The following is a 15131-nucleotide window of genomic DNA, read 5'->3' as shown; positions in this document are numbered from 1 at the left end:
CTGTTTTTTGATGACGTAAAGGTGATTTATTGAAATAAATTGGCCTGATTATCATGTAAGAGGCAGGAGATGTGCTAATAAATGAGTATTCCAGAGGTCATCATTATGCTGTACAGGTACATGAGTTCTCATACCACAGGGTGGCTATGGGGATGTGCAGTAATTGCACAGCAGGGGAATGTACAGCAGAGGACTTCTTGCAGAATGCTGATGTCTGATTGTACGTCTGGTATTGATGGTTGGTAACCATGAGTTTAGCAATCCTTATTAGAGGTTGGGGTCAATCAGAAACTGACTGTCATTTTGGATTGGCTAGATACCTGGACTGTGGGATCATGGCTAACCATTTAGCTATGCAGTAGTTTGGAAATGAGGTGTACAGTCTGCTAAGGATAATAAGGGGTTTCGCAGGGCCTCAGGTATAGAGCCCATTATATCTAATGTATCTGCTAATATTCACTATTTCCTGCCGGCCTCAAAATGTAATTTCAATTATATCTGGGGGCCTCTGTCAGAATAGATACAATTATTTTTTGTCACATTTATGGGCCAGCCGGCTTGACGAGGGCCTGACGACATGTAGGGACAAGGCTGTCACTGTTTCTCCACCTCGGCAGAGGATCAACAATATCAGACCAATTTAATAAGAAGTAAGACAACACAGTAAGAGCATCTCCAACAGCAGCACGGCAACTACATTAGGGGATAAGACCAAAGTGGCCGTATCGCCATGAGCTCGCCCGAGCATTTGCCAGGCGCAGCAGGAAGACAGCGCCATTTTGACGGATGTCCCAGTAAAAGACAGACAGAACGGTCATAATAGTCACTATACATCTGCCTGCTGCAGTGAATAACCTTTCTACCCGGCCCCCTGCTCAGTCTGTGTTAAATTAACATTAAAATATGAAAGATAAAGAGAAAATGTGGAGTCTTTTATGACAGAGTAACCATGCTGAGAGGAATATGCTGGAACGTATGTGTGTATGAGCCTCTAGTGTGTGTGTGTGTGTGTGTGTGTGCGTACGCACGTGTGCGTGTGTGTATGAATTAATGTGTTAGTTGAGTGTGCAGTGCATCAGAGTGTGTCTGGGCAAGTGGGCATGGTGGATTTGGAAGTACTGTGGGCTTAGGGAACGGGATAAAAAAGTAATGAATGTAAAATATGTTTTATTTGCAGGTGCACAGTGCCTATGAACATAAGAGTGGGCAGCAGGTGTGAAATAAAAGTTTGAGAGAGTGTGTGTGTGTGTGTGTGTGTGTGTGTGTGTGTGTGTGTGTGTGTGTGTGTGTGTGTGTGTGTGTGTTTGAAGTGAGATGGAAGAAAGCAAGACACATGGGTATTCTGCAGGCCTTCCTTCATCTGGAGGTGTCATTCTGCATTTGGGGAGCTTCACATTCTGTCTATGGAAACCACCTGCTGTCTGCTTCAGCCCAGCATCGAGGATAAACATACACACGTATGAGCACACACACACACACTGAATCTGTCACCACACACACATCCCCTGGGCCTACAGCAGTGGAAATACTAATTGATTTGTTCACATTTCATCCTCTGTATCATGCTTTTTGATGTCTGTGTGAAGACAGCATTGTTTTGGTGTGATTGGCTCAGCAAGACTCTACACAGCCAAACACAACATGGGAGGATTACTGCTCTAGTCACAACTGCTCAACAAAGGAGATTGGTGAACAAACACAACATGGGAGGATTACTGCTCTAGTCACAACTGCTCAACAAAGGAGCTTGGTGAACAAACACAACATGGGAGGATTACTGCTCTAGTCACAACTGCTCAACAAAGGAGCTTGGTGAACAAACACAACATGGGAGGATTACTGCTCTAGTCACAACTGCTCAACAAAGGAGCTTGGTGAACAAACACAACATGGGAGGATTACTGCTCTAGTCACAACTGCTCAACAAAGGGCTTGGTGAACAAACACAACATGGGAGGATTACTGCTCTAGTCACAACTGCTCAACAAAGGAGCTTGGTGAACAAACACAACATGGGAGGATTACTGCTCTAGTCACAACTGCTCAACAAAGGAGCTTGGTGAACAAACACAACATGGGAGGATTACTGCTCTAGTCACAACTGCTCAACAAAGGAGCTTGGTGAACAAACACAACATGGGAGGATTACTGCTCTAGTCACAACTGCTCAACAAAGGAGCTTGGTGAACAAACACAACATGGGAGGATTACTGCTCTAGTCACAACTGCTCAACAAAGGGCTTGGTGAACAAACACAACATGGGAGGATTACTGCTCTAGTCACAACTGCTGAACAAAGGAGCTTGGTGAACAAACACAACATGGTGTCAACATGCAAAATATGTTTTCAAAGCTACATCACTGAAACGGTCTTTATTTTACATATACGACAGATTGAAAGAAGGAGAGAGACAGAAGGGGGATAAAATAGAGACAAAAACAGAAATGGAGAGAGAGCATGTAGTATTATAATGCAATAATATGATATCCTTGGTTGTGTGCTTTAAGAAGCCTCAGTGGAAATAGTCATATAATGGGCTTAAACAGCAAGTGATGAGAGATGTGTTTGTTATTTGTTGGAGGGGGAGCAGCGGGTGAGTTGGAGAGCTACAATCCTCATCCATGTCTGCCCTGATAAACTCCTGCTGGTAATAAGCCTAATGTGACATGTGATGCTCTCTATTAATAAAAGGCCCGCTCACACTGAGACAGGATTAGCAGAGCCACTGAGGACGACACTTACAGCCACATTCTCTGAGTTGACATTTTTATCATGGGCCAAGCACAGATTTCATGCAAATTCACTCATCACTAATGCTACAAAATGAAAACGCAGCGGAATTCCTAAATGGATACAGTAGAGAGAGGAAACTCACTCACTCAGGCAGTTTCCATGGCTCAGTCTCATCCTTGAAATAATCAAGCAGCCCAATGTTTTGGTCTTGTACACTCTTAGAAAAAATTGTTATTCGGCTGTCCCCATATGATAACCCTTTTTGTTCCAGGTAGAAGCCAGTGGAAAGGGTTCTACATGGAACCAAAAAGGGTTCTTTAAAGGGTTATCCTATGGGGACAGCTGAAGAACCCTTTCAGGTTGTAGATATCACAATTTTTTCTAAGAGTATATGCATCTATTTCCCTAAATCTATGGCACTAATATAAGGTCTGCAGTATATTAACAAAGTATTCTACAGCATTGTTAACTCCTGGGCATAGTTTCTGCTAGGGGGTGTAAATTCAAAATGTTGGGGCAAGCCCATAAAATAGGGGGAGAACACTTAAATCACATTTACTGTATACAAGGCCTTCATTGAGTACGTTACATCCCCCTACTGTAGTACCACTATCTGAGTGTGCAGCTGGCACTGAAAGACAATGTCCACACTCTGGTCCAAACTAGTTCAGCTCATTGTAAGTGAAATAGTAAATCTTCATGAGAGCACACACTACTCTCCACAGCATCCCACCCTGGTCCCAGAGAACACTAGGGAAACAGATCTCTAGAATAGAGAGGAGACTGCTGTCTCTGTTAGCTTGATACAGTCTATATCCTATACAATCAATTACAGGGACCACACTGGCCGAATAGCAGGGAGAGGTCCTTTGTATCCTATGGATTATTTTGCAGCGGAAAAGTAAACACTGCAACCTATTGATAAACACTTATTTGAAGAGTGTTTGTGTGTTTTATTCCTTTAAGTGCACCAAGGAAATGCATTCCTGGGGGGAAAAAATCTATACCCCCTGCTTTTCCAACCCTTTAACATTGATCACATGACGATGGGAATGCTACTTCAGACATGAAGAGGGAACGAGGATCAACAGAACAAATAGCTACAGTATTATGCTTATTGTATGTCCTGTTCGTATGGTCTACAGTAGTCTTGTTAAACAGGAGATGTCTTTTTGTCTGACTGTTTTGGATAAATCAACTCACTAGCGGCCAGGTCTATTTGGTCATGTCATTATGTGTGGTCTGCACAGTGTGACCATGTCATTTGATGTGATAGATCTAACTATCCAGTGTGACAGTAACCCCACTAATGACAGGTAGGATGGTCTGTCCCATTATATGAATGGTCTCCAAAGTGACAGTCCCACTGCTGGTAATGACTATCTGCATTGACCATTTTTTTACTCATCACATACGCTGCTGCTACTGTTTTATTATCTATCCTGTTGCCTAGTCACTTTATTCCCAGTTATATGTATAGTTATCTACTGTACCTAAATTACCTCGCACCCCTGCACCACAGAAGGCTGCTGAGTGGAGGCAGCTCATAGTAATAGCTGGAACAGGACAAATGGAATCTCATCAAACACATGGAAACCCTGTGCTTGATGTATTTGATACCATTTGATACCATTCCAATAGGTATCTCTGCATCGTTGGAAAGAGCCAGTAAGTAAGCATTTCACTGTTAGTCTACACCTGTTGTTTACGAAGCATGTGACGAATACAATTTGATTTGATTTTGCACGGTAGGGTTGGCTTGTTCTATGCTGCTGTATGATAGGCTAGGCTGCTCCATTGTGGCAGTGGTCCAGCAGGTGTGACAGGGCAGCAGTGTGATTAAGGGAGTGGCTCCATTGATGAGCACCGGAAGCAGAGCAGTGCAGAGCCACTTGGCAGAGCCAGCTGTAAATGTCAGCTTTGGAGGAAATCAATAAGGCAATATGAATCCTCAGGAAAGCTGATAGGAGACAGCACCTGGTCTCTGGCGTGACTCTTGACAGTATGTGGGTTTGGATGCCATGTGTGAGAGATCATAGAGATTGTGTATGTGCGGGCGTGCTGGCAGGTGCGTGGGTACCTATATGTGCATGCCTGTGTGCATGTGTGATCTCTGTTAAGTCCAAAAGACAACTTATTTCTGTGTCCAGCATGTGTTTGGGATTCTTCCTCATGCATTTTGACATCTCTGTTTGAGCCGTGACCAGCTCTCCACTCTTCGTCTCTCCCTGCCATGAGTATGCTATGCTCCCTCCCTGCTGGACTGACCAGCCCAGATATCGCCCTCTTTGTTTGGCCACCCTTACAAAAAATGAAAAAATCACAAGTGGGTGTCACGCCATGACCATAGAGAGGCTTTTTTATTCTCTATTTTGGTTAGGTCGGGGTGTGACTAGGGGAGGTGTTCCTATCTTCCTAGGTGGTTTGTTTCTATGTGGGATCTTGTTTCGGTGTAGTTGCCTGTGTAGCACTGCATGAGCTTCACGTGTCGTGTATTCTTTATTGTTTTTTCGTTCGGTTCTCTTATAATAAAAAGATGTCGAACCGATATCACGCTGCACTTCGGTCTGAATGTTCCTACGACGATCGTGACAGAAGATCCCACCACAACAGGACCAAGCAGCGTGCCCGGGAGGAGAAGGTATCCTGGGCTTGGGAGGAGATAAAGGAGGAGAAGACATCCTGGACTTGGGAGGAAATCATGTAAGGACACGAAAGCCTTCCATGGAAGTATACGCAAGGAGAGAAGGGAGGACAGCGATGACGACGGGGTTCGCGGCCACATAGAAAGCCCAAAAGACAGCCCAATATTTGGGGGGTGGCACACGGGGTGGTCGGCGGAGCCGGGGAGTGAACCAGAGCCAGTCGGGGAGCTGATGGAGAAATTGAAGGAGAGTGAACGGAGAGAGTCAGAGACCGTCAGCGAGTTGATGGAGAAACTATAGGAGAAAGAAATGAGAGAGTTATTGTGTTGGTGTATGATGCACGACATTCGCCCTAAGGAGCGTGTCATCAGTTTGCTGCCACCTGATTCAGCTCTCCATACTCGTCCTGAGGAGCGTGCTAGCAGTCTGGTTAAAACTGTGCTGGCTCCACGCATCAGGTCTCCAGTACGCCTCCACAGCCCTGTACGTCCTGTGCCAGCACTCCGCACTCGCCTTGAGGAGCGTGTCATTTGTCCGGTAACATGTGTGCTGGCTCTACGCACCAAGTCTCCAGTACGCCTTCACAGCCCAGTACGTCCTGTGCCAGCTCTCCGCACTTGCCGTGCGAGGTGTGTCATCGTTCCGGTACAATTTGTGCCGGCTCTAAGCACCAGGTCTCCAGTGTGCCTCCACAGCCCAGTACGTCCTGTGCTAGCTCTGTCCGCACCTTTGGGGGGGGGGGTACTGTCACGCCCTGACCATAGAGAGCCTTTTTATTCTCTATTTTGGTCAGGTCGGGGTGTGACTAGGGGGGGGGGTGTTCCTATCTAGGTGTTTTGTTTATGTTGGCCTGGTATGGTTCCCAATCAGAGGCAGCTGTTTATCATTGTCTCTGATTGGGGATCCTATTTAGGCAGCCATTTCCCCACTGTGTTTTGTGGGATCTTGTTTTTGTGTAGTTGCCTGTGAGCACTGCATGAGCTTCACGTGTCGTGTATACTTTATTGTTTTTTTGTTTGTTTCTAATTTTCACATGTGAACGTTTTTAACGTGTCCGAAAACCATGTTTCTGACTGTTATTATTATTGTAAAAATCTTCACATGTAGTTTGTTCACACATGTCTGAAAAACATGTAATTTTACATGTTTGTCATTTCGCAGACTCTCTTATTAAAAGCAACTTACAGGAGCAATTAAGTGTCTTGCTCAAGAGCACATCAACATATTTTTCACCTATTCAGCCCGGGTATTCAAACAAGCGATCTTTCGGTTACTGACCCTACGCTCTTAACCACTAGGCTACCTGCCGCCCCACTGTCACGATCGTCGTAGGAACATTCAGACCAAAGCGCAGCGTGATATCGGTTCGACATCTTTTTATTATAAGATGCAGTTTCACGCATAAGAAAACTGGACTTGTGGGTTTGAAATAATGTTATTCTCCTCACATGGGAAAAGCTGGTGTTAACATGTTGCAGTAGCAATGTTTCCACCAGTGGAATTACGGTGACCACATTTAAAAGCCCAAATGCGGGACAAGGGAACGTTTAGGCGGGACATTCACGTTACAGTGTACATGTGAAATGAAAAACATTTTATTCTCCTCACATGAAAAGTTGGTGTTAAAATGTGAACTCTAAATGTAATACATGTGAAAATATGATTTCACTTGTGAATTTAAGCTCAAGATGTGAAAACAGCTATTTCAAAATGTACAAAAAAATATTGATTTCACATATGAAACTGCACATTTGACATGTTTTTTTTTTTTAAAGGCAGCCATCCAGCCAGCAAGCCAGCCAGCCATCCAGTCATCCACCCACTCAGCCAGCTAGCCAGTATTCAGCCATCCACCCAGCCTTCCACAGGCAAAGAGATGAATACGCCTCCTCCCTCTCCTCACACTGCTGCCCCTCAGGCCTGGTCCTCTTGACTGTGGTAAATGTCAGTGCACACCCCAGACTGAGCTTGGCCGACCCATGCCTGGCCAATATACTACACCCCAGACTGAGGAGAATCAATCAAGCTGGGCCTAAAAAACCTGCAGCTGGCCAGCCAGCAGGAGCACCTGTGTCTGTGAACCATCTGGAGCCTGGACACAGCACCATACCTGCTGGGCCTGTGAATGAGGATTGCAAGCAATAAACACACACCCAGGAGGGGAGGCGAGAGTGGAGAGCGCTAAAACCACATGTAGCCTACAATACTCTAGCACTAGCCTTTATCAAAGGCACATTTCTATTTCCAGTGTATGAAACATTCAGAACACCTTGTAAAATGCTATCCCGGTTATTCTATGTCATCTTCTAGGCATAGAAAATGCACCTGTCCATGACCTGTTGACTCATCAACGAGAGGCAGGGAGGTTGGGTGCTACTCATTTACAATGTGGAAATTCCATAGAATTCAGGGCCCGTCTTTGCAGCCTTTCTGTGCTGAGATGCTTTACTGTGAAATTAAAGGTATAGCTAGAGATGAGGTCTTCATATGCCGTGTACTTACTAGTTTTCTCATCAACACCCCAACTATTTTTTATGGTTTCTGTGACCAACAGATGCATTTCTGTATTCCCAGTCATGTGAAATCCATAGATTAGAGCTTAATGAATTTATGTTAATGGACTGATTTGATTATTTGAACTGTAACTCAGTAAAATCTTAAAAATGGTTATATGTTGCATATATATTTTTGTTCAGTATACAGTGCATTTGGAAAGTATTCAGACCCCTTGACTTTTTCCACATTTTGTTGTTACAGCCTTATTCAAAAATTGTATTAAATAAAAAAAATCCTCAATCTACACACAATACTCCATAATGACAATGCGAAAAAAGGTTTAAAGACATTTTTGCAAACATATTCAAAATGAAAAACAAATAACTTATTTACATAAGTATTCAGACCCTTTGTTATGAGACTCAAAATTGAGCTCAGGTGCATCCAGTTTCCATTGATCATCCTTGAGATGTTTCTACAAATTGATTGGAGTCCACCTGTGGTAAATTCAACTGATTGGACATGATTTGAAAAGGCACACACCTGTCTATACAAGGTCCCACATTTGACAGTGTATGTCAGAGCAACAAAAAAAAGCCATGATGTCGAAGGAATTGTCTGTGGAGCTCCGAGATAGGTTTGTGTTGAGGCACAGATCTTGGGAACTTCTGAACCAAGACTCTTGGCCGCCCGGCCAAACTGAGAAATTGGGGGAGAAGGACCTTGGTCAGGGAGGTGACCAAGAACCCGATGGTCACGCTGACAGAGCTCCAGAGATCATCTGTGGAGATGGGAGAACCTTCCAGAAGGACAATTATCTTTACAGCACTCTACCAATCAGGCCTTTATGGTAGAGTGGCCAGACGGAAGCCACTCCTCAGTAAAAGGCACATAACAGCCCACTTGGAGTTTGCCAAAAGGCACCTAAAGGACTCTCAGACCATGAGAAATAAGATTCTCTGGTCTGATGAAACAAAGATTGAACTCTTTGACCTGAATGCCAAGCCTCACGTCTGGAGGAAATCTGGCACCATCTCTATGGTGAAGCATGGTGGTGGCATTGTCATGCTGTGGGGACGTTTTTCAGAGGCAAGGACTGGGAGAAAAGTCAGGATTGAGGGAAAGATGAACAGAGCAAAGTACAGAGAGATCATTGATGAAAACCTGCTCCAGAGTGCTCAGACCCTCAGACTGGAGTGAAGGTTAACCTTCCAACAGGACAACGACCCAAAGCACACAACCAAGACAACTCAAGTCTCTGAATGTCCTTGAGTGGCCCAGCCTGAGCCCGGAATTGAACCTGATTGAACATCTCTGGAGAGACCTGAAAATAGCTTGTAGCCAAGCTTGTAGCGTCATAACCAAGAAGACTCGAGGCTGTAATAGCTGCCAAAGGAGGAGGGGAGGGGGGGGGACTGTTGGACGATTAGGCCTGGCTCGCAGTCGGCATTCCAATTAATCCTAAAGGTATTCGATGGGGTTGAAGTCATGGCTCTGTGCAGGCCAGTCAAATTCTTCCACACCGATCTCGACAAACCGTTTCTGTATGGACCTTGCTTTGTGCACAGGGGCATTGTCATACTGAAACAGGATAGGGCCTCCCCCAAACTGTTGGCACAAAGTTGGAAGCAAAGAATAGTATAGAATGTAATTATATGCTGTAGTGTTAAGATTTCCCTTCACTGGTACTAAGTGGCCTAGCCGAACCATGAAAAAAAGCCCCAGACCATTATTCCTCCACCAAAATTGACAGTTGGCACAATGCATTGGGGTAGGTAGCGTTCTCCTGGCATCTGCAAAAGCCAGATTCGTCCGTCAGACTGCCAGATGGTGAAGTGTGATTCATCACTTCAGAGAATGTGTTTCCACTGCTCCAATGGCAGCGAGCTTTACAACAATCCGGCCGATGCTTGGCATTGTGCATGGTGATCTTAGGCTTGTGTGCGCGGCTGCTCGGCCATGGAAACCCATTTCATGAAGCTCCCAACAAACAGTTCTTGTGCTGATGTTGCTTCCAGTGTTGCAACCAAGGACAGACAATTTTTACGTGTTACGCGCTTCAGCACTCAGCAGTCCCTGTTCTGTGAGCTTGTGTGGCCTACCACTTCGCGTTTGAGCCGTTGCTGCTCCTAGACATTTCCACTTCACAATAATAGCACTTACATTTTACCGGGGCAGTTGTAGCAGGGTATAAATGTTATGAATTGACTTGTTGGAAAGGTGGCATCATATATATATATATATACACTGCTCAAAAAAATAAAGGGAACACTAAAATAATACATCCTAGATCTGAATGAATGAAATATTCTTATTAAATACTTTTTTCTTTACATAGTTGAATGTGCTGACAACAAAATCACACAAAAATGATCAATGGAAATCAAATTTATCAACCTATGGAGGTCTGGATTTGGAGTCACACTCAAAATTAAAGTGGAAAACCACACTACAGGCTGATCCAACTTTGATGTAATGTCCTTAAAACAAGTCAAAATCAGGCTCAGTAGTGTGTGTGGCCTCCACGTGCCTGTATGACCTCCCTACAACGCCTGGGCATGCTCCTGAAGAGGTGGCGGATGGTCTCCTGAGGGATCTCCTCCCAGACCTGGACTAAAGCATCCGCCAACTCCTGGACAGTCTGTGGTGCAACGTGGCGATGGTGGATGGAGCGAGACATGATGTCCCAGATGCTTTCAATTGGATTCAGGTCTGGGGAACGGGCGGGCCAGTCCATAGCATCAATGCCTTCCTCTTGCAGGAACTGCTGACACACTCCAGCCACATGAGATCTAGCATTGTCTTGCATTAGGAGGAACCCAGGGCCAACCGCACCAGCATATGGTCTCACAAGGGGTCTGAGGATCTCATCTCGGTACATAATGGCAGTCAGGCTACCTCTGGCGAGCACATGGAGGGCTGTGCGGCCCCCCAAAGAAATGCCACCCCACACCATGACTGACCCACCGCCAAACCGGTCATGCTGGAGGATGTTGCAGGCAGCAGAACGTTCTCCACGGCGTTTCCAGACTCTGTCACATCTGTCACATGTGCACAGTGTGAACCTGCTTTCATCTGTGAAGAGCACAGGGCGCCAGTGACGAATTTGCCAATCTTGGTGTTCTCTGGCAAATGCCAAACGTCTTGCACGGTGTTGGGCTGTAAGCACAACCCCCACCTGTGGACGTCGGGGCTTCATACCACCCTCATGGCGTCTGTTTCTGACCGTTTGAGCAGACACATGCACATTTGTGGCCTGCTGGAGGTCATTTTGCAGGGCTCTGGCAGTGCTCCTCCTGCTCCTCCTTGCACAAAGGCGGAGGTAGCAGTCCTGCTGCTGGGTTGTTGCCCTCCTACGGCCTCCTCCACGTCTCCTGATGTACTGGCCTGTCTCCTGGTAGCGCCTCCATGCTCTGGACACTACGCTGACAGACACAGCAAACCTTCTTGCCACAGCTCGCATTGATGTGCCATCCTGGATGAGCTGCACTACCTGAGCCACTTGTGTGGGCTGTAGACTCCGTCTCATGCTACCACTAGAGTGAAAGCACCGCCAGCATTCAAAAGTGACCAAAACATCAGCCAGGAAGCATAGGAACTGAGAAGTGGTCTGTGGTCACCACCTGCAGAACCACTCCTTTATTGGGGGTGTCTTGCTAATTGCCTATCATTTCCACCTGTTGTCTATTCCATTTGCACAACCGCATGTGAAATTTATTGTCAATCAGTGTTGCTTCCTAAGTGGACAGTTTGATTTCACAGAAGTGTGATTAACTTGGAGTTACATTATGTTGTTTTAAGTGTTCCCTTAATTTTTTTGAGCAGTGTATTATTATTTATTTTCTATTTTATTTTTGTACATAAAATTATGTTAAACAGCAGCAAATAAGCTCCAATCTAAATGTAATTGATGATTCCTGGTCTAGAAGACATTGCCATTGTCAATGCCACCATTCCAGCAGCTTACCACTCTGCATCTCACTATTGGCTTGCTTCTGAAGCTAAGCTGGGTCAGACCCTGGATGGGAGACCAGATGCTGCTGGAAGTGGTGCTGGAGGGCCAGTAGGTGGCACTCTTTCCTCTGGTCTAAAAAAACTATCCCAACACCCCAGTGCAATGTTTGGGGACATTGCTCTTTGTAGGGTGCTGTACATTGGATGGGATGTTAACCATGGTGTCCTGGCTAAAATCCCAATCTGGCTCGCATACCTTCATGGTCACCTGATCATCCCCAGTTTACAATTTGCTCATTCCTCTCACCTTGAACTATTCCACAGGTTGTTGCTGTAAATGAGAATGTGTTCTCAGTCAACTTTTAAAAAATCAATACACTTGTAACAATCTCTACACAGGTGTCAGTCTGTCAATGCCTATTCTCTAAGAACCTTTTCAGTTCACCGAGCAGAAGCTGAACATGGATTAGAAAAATAACTTTCAACAGAATCTAGCCTCTAATTTACACTCCCTTTACATTTACTTCCTCAACAACCTCAAGAGTAAAAGTAAACTTTTTAGGTCAATAAACAAAGTTTAGGTGATAGTACTGTCACTGACCATGATGGATGAAAGTCCAATGAGCAAAAAGTTGATTTGTAAACCCAGCAAACAAAAGTGCAAGAGAGTAGGAGTGTCCATTTCCAATTACTGTCAATCAGATCACATTAGGCCGGAGATGGAAGCATGGTTCCATCTCATGATGCACAAATACAATCCAGGGTTGAATGACTACAATGAGGCTGTTCCCAGACACAAGCCTATCAGTGGCCATCAGGGGAGAAGTGCTGAGGTGTGTGATAGGGGAGATAAGGTGGCCAGCCTCTATAGCTCAGGAGGCAAGAGACCCTGTCTGCTCGCATTGTGCTGCTGGGGGTGTTATTGGTTGAGGTGGTCATATGGAACTGTGATTAGGAATACAGGGTTGGCCTCGGTTTCTGTTTCCTGATTCCAGGTTTAGCGGTTTGTCTCATCTGATCTCGCCTCTGCCTGACTCCTATTCATCAGTGGAAAGGCCGATGGTGCTAATAGTTTCTCTGGCTGTCCCGCCCCTCTCTCTCTCTCTCTCTTTTTCTTTCCTCTTCACCTCTATTCTATAAGCACTTCTCTCTGCCTGGTTTGCTGGTGATACTGAGGATTATTTTAAAGGGTTGTAGACTTTAGTAGACCTTTCTTTGGTAGACTATATTTCCATCAACTGTGTTAGTTCCACTCCTCCTTCCAGTCCTGTATGGCTCTGTGTATCCCTCTTCCTTTGAGTTCTAAAACAAGATGCTTACTGAAGTGTACCAGGGGACAATCCTGAGGATCAACAATACTGTATTGATTAATCCATCGGTACAGGAAATAAACTGACACTACAAGAGATATTATGCAGTATGTAAATTATTTGTGTTCGATCTCTCTCTTTCCAACTATGCAGCAGTAATTGTGAGAGCCACATTCATATTTCTCTCATAGATTCTAACTGTTGATTATACACTGCTCAAAAAAATAAAGGGAACACTTAAACAACACAATGTAACTCCAAGTCAATCACAGTTCTGTGAAATCAAACTGTCCACTTAGGAAGCAACAATGATTGACAATAAATTACACATACTGTTGTGCAAATGGAATAGACAAAAGGTGGAAATTATAGGCAATTAGCAAGACACCCCCCAAAACAGGAGTGATTCTGCAGGTGGTGACCACAGACCACTTCCAGTTCCTATGCTTCCTGGCTGATGTTTTGGTCACTTTTGAATGCTGGCGGTGCTCTCACACTAGTGGTAGCATGAGACAGAGTCTACAACCCACACAAGTGGCTCAGGTAGTGCAGTTCATCCAGGATGGCACATCAATGCAAACTGTGGCAAAAAGGTTTGCTGTGTCTGTCAGCGTAGTGTCCAGAGCATGCAGGCGCTACCAGGAGACAGGCCAGTACATCAGGAGACATGGAGGAGGCCGTAGGAGGGAACAACCCAGCAGCAGGACCGCTACCTCCGCCTTTGTGCAAGGAGGTGCACTGCCAGCGCCCTGCAAAATGACCTCCAGCAGGCCACAAATGTGATGGAGGCATACCAACAGTGGATGAAGTACAGGAGTTCTGTGGTAGCTGGAAGGCCACCAGTCATTTCACCCCTCCTGGCCCTGCTGTTTGCTTTGGCGAGTCCCAGTCTGGAGTGCAACGCCCCTTGCCATTTCCAACTGAGGCAGAGTGCTTCAAGTTGTTTCTGACAGAGGAGCTGGTGGGAGACATAGTAGAGACCAATCGCTATGCCTTGGAGCTACAGGATAAGAGAGAGCCAGGAGTGGGGGACAACCACAATTAGTGAAATGTATACATTCCTGGTGACAGTAAAGACTGCTTTCTAGTTCTGCTGCTATGACTGCATTTCATCAACGCTACTACCATCCTAAATGACCCGTTATACAAAATAAGAAATGTTAACAGCTGGCAGTAAAGTGGCATGACAAACGAGACGTCCATGTCCTCTCCACTGTCCATACAGCAACCATGTCGGCCACAGGGAAGGTGGACCACCTGACGGGAGAGAAAAACAAACCAGACAGAGAACCATCAAACCAGACTGTGTGCTTGACTATTACCTCAAAATGGGGGCAGTGGATAAGGCTGACATGATAAACAGCTTTGTGGAATGCACTCAGAAAACGACCAAGTGGTATAAGATATTTTTCCAGGGTAGCGTCAAAATACAACATGCCAATACTTCTGACGCATTTAGCATTGTTTTACAGAGCTAATAGAATAATGTAACTAGCTACATAAGCACGATTGAATATAACACCATAAAAGGTGAGTAACATGAGTAACGTTACCTAGCGTGTCCGCGGTTATAAGGAATATACACAAATATATTATGCTCCATGCACACAGTGAGCTACGGTAGAAACGGTATAACACGACACAGAAACTATTATAACGTAATTAGGCACTTACTTTGATAGAAACGCAGTCTTGATTTGAAGATGGGTCTCTGTAGTGACGCTTCTAGCACTGAGACGCTGTGCCACTTGGGAGTCATAAGGCCAGGGTAGCTTCGAAATACAAAAAATGCTAATACTTCCCTGACGCAATTAACATTGTTTTCCAGAGCTAATAGGAGAATGTAGCTAGATACCTAAGCATTGAGTATAACACCATAAATGTTATGAAATGAGTAACGTTACATCGCCTGTCCGCGGTTATAAGGAATACACACAAAAACATGACGTTACAGTATAAACAACATAACACGACATGCAGAAACTATTATAA

General features: G+C 45.0%; 1 protein-coding gene across 1 annotated transcript in view; it reads right to left on the bottom strand.

Moving 5' to 3' along the window:
* Positions 1 to 15131, bottom strand: part of LOC129867600 (cadherin-13-like) — a 276247-nt gene that overhangs the window by 118414 nt on the left and 142702 nt on the right. The gene's annotated exons all lie outside the window — the stretch shown is intronic.

The sequence above is a fragment of the Salvelinus fontinalis genome, chromosome 12, assembly GCF_029448725.1.
Source record: "Salvelinus fontinalis isolate EN_2023a chromosome 12, ASM2944872v1, whole genome shotgun sequence".
Taxonomy (NCBI): Eukaryota; Metazoa; Chordata; class Actinopteri; order Salmoniformes; family Salmonidae; genus Salvelinus; species Salvelinus fontinalis.
Note: the sequence above shows the minus strand (reverse complement) of the source record. Positions and strands in the feature narration are given on the sequence as shown.